Source organism: Silene latifolia, chromosome 1 (assembly GCF_048544455.1).
Source record: "Silene latifolia isolate original U9 population chromosome 1, ASM4854445v1, whole genome shotgun sequence".
NCBI lineage: Eukaryota > Viridiplantae > Streptophyta > Magnoliopsida > Caryophyllales > Caryophyllaceae > Silene > Silene latifolia.
The window spans coordinates 14,918,458-14,926,608 of record NC_133526.1 but is presented as its reverse complement, the minus strand read 5'-3'; the positions used below and the strand labels follow the sequence as shown (position 1 = coordinate 14,926,608).

The 8,151-nt window shown below is 37.2% G+C and overlaps 1 long non-coding RNA gene across 1 annotated transcript; it reads right to left on the bottom strand.

Annotated features, from left to right (window-relative positions):
- Positions 1-5,239: 5,239 nt before the first annotated feature.
- Positions 5,240-5,669, bottom strand: LOC141651987 (uncharacterized). Its single transcript, XR_012546941.1, has 3 exons — positions 5,644-5,669; positions 5,438-5,564; positions 5,240-5,327 (listed from the first exon to the last, which is right to left on the bottom strand). It is a non-coding gene; the product is annotated as an uncharacterized LOC141651987 (long non-coding RNA).
- Positions 5,670-8,151: the final 2,482 nt, after the last annotated feature.

Here is an 8,151-nt window from a genome sequence, read left to right as displayed (position 1 = left end):
ACTAATGCGAAAATACGAGCTGTTTGTCATGGAGCAAAACGAGTCGGTTGACAGCATGTCCTCTTGCTTTTCTAGTATCATTAATGAGCTAAAGAATTTTGGAAGAACATTTGACTCCGAGGAAATTGCTAGGAAAATTCTTAGAAGTATGTCTCGCAGATGGAGACATAAAGTGTCTGTCATAGAGGAATGTAAGGACCTAACTTCGTTATCCTATCAGGAGCTACTCGGAACCTTAATGGCTCACGAGATTACTCTGAATCAGGATGAGGAGGAAGCTGATATATGCAAGAAGATGGCCTTACAAGCTGAGTCTAGCAAGATTAATGATTCTTCAGATATTGAAGATGAAACTGTGTTGCTTGTTAAATGTCTTAGGAAAAAGTCTTTCTTTCAAAACCAAAATAAAACAAATAACAAATCAAAGCAAATTCTCAAGAAAACTTTTTAGTCAAAAGGGTCCTTCTCTAATCGTGGATGCTTCAATTGTGGCGATAATGATCATATGATCAAAGATTGCCCCACATGGAAGAAAATAAAAGACAAAGATCAACGTAATAAGACAAAGAAGGAATTTAAGCAAGTTCTGATGGCATATTGTTGGGGAGACTTGGACTCTGAAGATGGCGAATCCGAAGATGAAGAAGAAACGACAAATCTTTGCCTAAGCAACGTCAGTCTTGACCTATTCTCCGACAACGACAATGAAAGTAATGCTTCAGATGCTGAGATGTGTCTTGTTGGAAATTCAGATTCAGATTCAGATGATGAAGAGGTAAGTTTTCTTGAACTTAAAAAGCAAATTAAGAAACTTCCTAAGAATGCCTTAATTAATACTCTTGAAGAAACTCTTGATTTTTGTCATGAACAGAAGTTAGAGTTAAGAGACCTTAAGGAACAAATTCTAGACATTGCTGAGGAAAACCAACTTCTAAAAGCCAAAGCCAAAAAGCTCAAATCTAAAGTTATGGCTACCCCAGTTATAACTCCAGACATGACAAATGCTGAGAAAAATGCTCTTGAATCAAAAGTTAAGGCTAGTGATGCCATAACTTCAGAGCTCAAACTCAACATTAAGCATCTTCAAGCCAAAGTTACAGCTAGTGATGCTATAACTTCTAAGTTGAAGAAAGTCAATGAGATTTTACAAGATGAACTTAATGGCAAAGATAGTGTGGTTTCCGAACATAAGAGAGAATTTACATTTCTCTCTAAGCAATTGAAAGAAGCTAGTGATAGTATGTCTGAACTTAAGAAACAACATGATAATGAGAAACGTGTCTTGAATAAACGTTTTGATAAATTTCGTGAAGATTTTGAAAAAGGTAACTCTTCCAAGGATTCAAGTGTAGATCATTCAAAATGTGAAAAAGAAATTGAGTCTTTGAAAGAATTACTCTTACATGCACGAAAAGTTCATGATAAGTGGGAAGGAAGCACAAAGGTTTTAAACTTCCTTACTGAACAATCTGATAATAACATGAAGATGGGACTTGGTCATGAATGCTATAGCCGTAGAGACCATGATAAATGCAAATCTAATCCTTCTGATCACGATTTCAGAAAAAGAAAATATGTTAATCTTCCAGAATACTTGATTTGCAATTACTGTGGCTCTACAGGACATATTCAAGTCAATTGTGTCAAACTTGCTTTAGATAAGCAAAAGAATGTCGAATCTGTTAAGACTTGTGATTTCATAGTGGAAGATGATGTCTTAACTATAGATGAATCTAACAACAATGAAGAACATAATAATGAGTTTAGATGGACTTATGAAATGGCTTTTGATTACTCATCTGTTCCTCCAAAATCAAACAAAATAAATGAGAATCAAAAGCATACATTCAAGTCTAAAGTTCATAATACTAAACCTAGAGCGTCTCATGAAGGTACTAGACCCAGAGCTACTTATGTTAGAACAAAACCTAGAGTACCTTATGTTCCGATTGTTAGACAAAGACCAAGACAACCCAATGTGAAAGCCAAAAGAATAATAAGACAAGTATGGGTTAGAAAGGATCAAATCTACAGAGTCACTAACCATAAAGGACCCAACTTAGCTTGGGTACCTAAAAGTTGTATTTGATTTATTTGCAGGTAGTAGTGAAAGAAAATAATCTATGGTATCTCGACAGTGGATGCTCGAGACACATGACAGGAGGCAGAAATCTTTTTCTTTCACTAGAGCCCTTCTTTGGTGGCAAGGTTACTTTTGGAGACAACAAGAAGGGTAGGATTATTGGAGTAGGAAAAATTGGAATTTCAACCTCTCATTCAATCGATAACGTATATCTGGTAAGTGGTCTTAAACATAACTTACTTAGTATTTCTCAATTATGTGACAAAGGTAACAGAGTTGTTTTTCATGCCAATGTTTGTCGTATCATAATTGAAGGTACTAGTAATGTTTTACTTGAGGGTCACCGTATGAGGAATGTGTATATGATTGACTTAAATGTTGTCAATACAAATTCCTTCTCGTGTATGAAAGCAACCTCAGATGATTCTAGCTTGTGGCACAAGAGGTTTGCACACATAAGTCCAACTATTTTAAAGAAACTTAAGTCCATGGATTTAGTTGAAGGCTTGCCCTCAATTAAATTCGAGCAAGAGACAATGCATGTGTGACTCATGTGCCCGCTGCAAACATGTTAGATCCTCATTTAAACCTAAAAGAGTAGTTAGCACTAAACGACCACTTGAGTTGGTACACATGGATTTATGTGGACCTATGAAAGTTAGAAGCCGAGGTGGATCAAAGTATATATTTGTTCTAGTCGACGATTACTCAAGGTATGTCTGGCCAATCTTTATTTCCTCTAAAGATGAAACTTTCGATGAATTTGTGGCATTAATGAAGCTTGCCCAAAATAGATATGATAAAAAGCTTATTTCGATTCGGACGGATCACGACACGGAATTTGATAATCAATTGTTTATAGAATTTTGTAGGGAAAATGGTGTAGGCCATAACTTCTCCGCACCACGAACCCCACAACAAAATGGTGTCGTGGAACGTATGAATCGAACCCTAGAGGATATGGCTCGTACTATGTTGTTGTGTAGTGGCCGCCCTAGAAGTTTTTGGGCAGAAGCTGTTAGTACCGCATGCTATGTGCAAAATAGAGCTATGATCCGACCTATTTTGAAAAAGACTCCCTATGAACTCTTAAGAGGGAGAAAACCCAATATATCACATCTCCTTTGCTTTGGAAGCAAATGCTTTGTTCACAATAATGGAAAAGACAATTTAGGAAAATTTGACCCCCGAAGTGACGAAGCTGTTTTTCTGGGATATTCGGTTCATAGTAAAGCTTACAAAGTGTTCAATAAAAGAACCTTGCGCATAGAAGAAAGTGTTCATGTTCGCTTTAACGAAGATAATGTGTTTGATAAAGTTGAACAGGAAGACACTACAACGAAAACGCGGGAAACTGACGGAAAATTTAAGCCCATACTGACGGCCTTTCCATCGGTATTTCACTTTCCTGACGGAAATTCCGTCAGGAATCAGGGTCAGCTTATTTCGTCACTAAAAAACCTGTCCTGACGGAATTTCCGTGATCGAGTCTTTCAAAATATCGACGGATCGTGACGGGAAATCCGTCTTTATTTTCGACCCCAAAGTGACGGAATTTCCGTCAGTTTTTTAAAATTACTGACGGAAATTCCGTCGGTGGTCCTGACACGTGGATTTTTAGGGTGATATCAGGGAAAATGGGGAATATAGTGAGTGACGGAAAATCCGTCAGTTTTCCCACTTTACTGACGGAAAATCCGTCAGTTTTCTCACTTTACTGACGGAAAAGCCGTCAGTTACATGGACACGTGGCACTTTCCTCTTGAATCTGGAAAAATAGAGAGGGAAAGCAGTGTCGGAAATTCCGTCGGTATTTTAAAATTACTGACGGAATTTCCGTCAGATATATTAAATACCAGGCCTGGAAACAGCAGTCTGCTGCCCAGCCACGATGCGTTTTTTTGCATCGTTTCAAATACAGCCACGATGCCTATTTGCATTGTTTCCAATATAACCAAAACCTGCAAAACACATCCAATCGTCGACCGCCAAGCGTGAATCCATTTTCACGTCGACCGCTAATGCGGGAATCAATAGACAACAAAAGAGAAGGGGACGCAAATTGTTTTACATAAAAACATAGTCAAATTTGTACATTGTCTTACAAATTAAACACGAAAGAGAATTGTCTTACCATGTCTTTCATACTCCCTACTAGACGACAATACTAACTAAACTAAAGTTCTAACCTAAAGGCTCTAACCTAAAGGCTCTAACTTAAAGCTCTAAGTTATTATAGGCTCAATAAAACTACCAGTACCTCCAAACCCGTCATCACCACCCTCAAAGTCATCCCGTCTATGTGGAGTAGGAAATTGTGAACACGTGTTTGGGGGTTGAGATGCTTGCATATCAGCCCAAGCCTTTCTCATTGCCGCCATTTCTTCAGCCTGTTCACGAACCTGTCTTTCAAAAGCAACTCGAGCGGCTCGCTCATCATTCATTTGGATGGAAAGCTGTGAAATCATGCTAGGAGCATAAGACAAAGACCGTCGGCCAGCTTTGTTAGGAGGAAGATCATACCATATTTGGGCCCTTGTATCTCCGGTCCCAAACATCCGGTTCTTCTCGTCAAAGCCTCCTACAGCCTTGTAGTAGGCCTGAATCTCGTCGGGAGACTGTCCAAGTGGCAATGGCTGACTCATCTCCGCTTGGAAATCACGCTGAAAAAATAGAAAATCGTCAGAAATGATATATATATACCCATCTTTATAAGAAAGAGATTATCGTTCTTTGTAATAAAAATAAATATTAAATTAAATACAAGAATTTACCTCAATATCAGCCGCTCGAGGGTTAACCCACTCGCCCTTCTTATTTTTCTTCGTCTTCATGAACATCTTGTGGGGGGTGGCCTCTTGACCCTGAAATTAGTATGGAAACAAGTAAAATCAAGTATATATTTGTCAATCATATATATTAACCATTTTTTAAAAGCAATATAAACAATACTTACCAATTCCTTGAAAGCATCGGAGCAACTCTTCCGACCAAGAGTGTGGGTGCCCAATGCTTTCCCATCTTTCCCACCCGACTTCCTATTTGCCGTGTTGATTTTCGAATGTTTGGCAAAAGTAGGATCATTTGGCCTATTCCTAAGGTTCTCCAACCAAGTAGCTAGCACCCACTTTGGCGGTTTCTTGTTATATTTTAGTTCATTAATAAGAGTGGTAATCCGCCTCGTTACCCTCGCCTGCCACTCAGGAATAGGATCATACTCAGGATCGATGGATCTTACATGACTCTGTTTCAAAAACAAATGTGAAATTAGTTATATAAAACTTATGAAAATTCTTATAAACTTAAGAAAATTATTATAAACTTAAGAAAATTATTATTGAAAAACATAATTACCGCAAAGTAACTCCACATCTTCTGACGCTGTGCGTTACTCGCTTCACCCCACCTAGTGAAGTACTCATCTCCTGTGTTACGGGTGAACGACCAAGTAACATATTTCTTGATTGGTTCGTCATCCCACCTGAAAAATACACAAATATTTGAAATTAAAACTGTAAATGTTAAGTTTTTTAAAAATTAAAAAATTAACATAAACTTACCAAAAATGATCTGGCCGAGCACGGGCCGAGAGAGTCACCCGCATGTTCTCTGTCTTCGTGATGGAGGATCAGGATCTTCCTCATTCTCAACCTCGTCGTCCTCCCGATTCTGTTGAGATGCATTTGCATTACTATTGCTCCCAAAATAACGGCGAAAAATGTTCAGCATAATCAATGCATGAAAACAGTTCAAATTGTTAGTTCAAAGAAAAAATCGTTAGTTCAAAACATCCATTTCTGCAGGGTATATATAAACAATTGAAACAAACACTAACTATGGAAAATTGTGAACTAATTACCACTTGCCTCTTCTTTAATGCATTTTATTGGCTGAATTGAGAGGTTTCTTATGACCAAACCTTGGAAATTGAAACACACTATTGATGTTAAGCTAAAACGACATGTATAAAACAAAAAACCAAATAGGCTAGAACGACAAGTAATAAAAAACGGAGGGCAAATTTTATTGAATGTTTAATAATTGTACAATTACAACTAGTCCTCATCACTATCACTATCACTACAAATCAAAACAGGTTCATCTTCTGAAAAAAGCACTCATACTTCTTCCTCTGATTCCTCATTTCGTATCTAATAAGTTCTTCAACTTCATCTTCATCCCCTTCTTCTCCGACGTCTCTGTCATATTCCCCTTGACCTCTTTCCACTGTCACTTCGTATACATCTTCATCCTCTATATCTTCCAACAAAATCGGTGAAATTGAGTGATCATTCACAACCACATCTTCTTGAAAGACACTTTCTTCAATAGGAGCATCAACTTGTGATCTTGCCTTGGTTTTAAAAACCGGGGACCACTGAATACCTTGATTACCTTTCTTAATGTTTGGATAAGGAGCATAACAAACTTGATCGACTTGAAAAGCTGCCACAAATGGGTTATGTCCACGAAGTTTCTTTTTCTCGTTTACATCTACAAGTCCATAAACCTTATGGATACTAAGTCCTTGTGGGGAATTATCAAGTCAATCACATTTAAACAATATAACCCTATAAACCCTTTGCTCGGCATAATAAGAAAGCTCAATTACTTCATTTAGGGTTCCATAGTAGTCCAACCCTTGATTGAATTCACGAAACCCCATTGCTTAACGTAGACTTGAAACATCAACTCCCTCCTTATAAGCTCGAAACTTATAGCCGTTGATGGAATACCGTCTCCAAGACTTCACCATGTTACTAGGACCCAATGCTAAAGCTATTATTAGACGATCCTTCAATCTATGAACCTATGAATAAAAAAATGTTAATTAAGTTGTTATATTTTTTTCAATATCTAATAAGAAATCTAAATGTATAGTTCAATTTCAAAGAAAATGTATCATCACTTACTTGATTTCGGAACCATTTTGGAAAACTTTTCTCATGTGATGCCCAAACATCATCAGAGGATGTGACATCGGGAAAATTGATTTTGATATGTGCCTCAAATTCCCTATAAGTAGGGAAAGCATGTTTTAGTTATGTATTAATTACCTATAAATTCGATCTAATTTGAGAATTAAAAAACAATTGAGTAATGATGAAGTATTAACTTACTTTTCATAAGTATCTAAAAAATCTCCACAGTTCCTTAGCACATAAAAATGAGCTTCTTCATACTCTTTCTCAGTTAAGTACCTCTGTATACATTTTCCGGTTGTAGTTCCCATGTCATCATTGAATAACTCAGGTAACTTAGATTTCAACTGGTCATCGGAATTTACACCAACATCTAAGTCTTTTGCTTTTGTGTCAATGTGATCTTCGAAATAAAAAGAACAGAAATTTGAAATTTCCTCTAACAAAAAAGCGTTGCATATTGAACCCTCCACCTGAGCTTTGTTGCCAATCTTTTTTTTTATATGATTAAGAAATCTCTCAAATGGATACATCCATCGATATTGAACAGGTCCTCCAACTTTCGCTTCATAAGGTAGGTGAAGAGGCAAATGCTCCATGGAATTGAAAAAAGACGGGGGAAATATCTTCTTTAACTTGCATATTATCTCCGCAATGTTTGACTCCAGACATTCCATAGAATCAACTCTAATCGTAGAAATACACAGGTCTCTAAAAAATTGGCTTATCTCAGTTATTGCATTCCAAGGACCTGTCGGGAGCAACTCTTTCAAGGCAACGGGGAGTAGTCGTTCCATAAAGACATGACAATCATGACTTTTCATGGAATGTAACACCATCATTTTATGGTCAACACACCGACTCAAATCTGAAGCATAACCATCCGGGAATTTTAAGTTAGCAACCCAGTCACATAGAGCCTTTTTCTCCGCGTTTGATAAAACAAACCTAGATGATGTGGTCCGTTTATAGCAAAGTTCATTAAAGTCTTCTTTACCCTTAGTGTCAAATTTAGTTTTACCTGGTACATCCATGATGGTGTTGATAAGTTGTTCAAAAAAATTTTCTCAATGTGCATAACATCCAAGTTGTGTCGAATCAACAACGTTTTCCAAAGAGGGAAGTTCCCGAATATGCTTTGTTTCC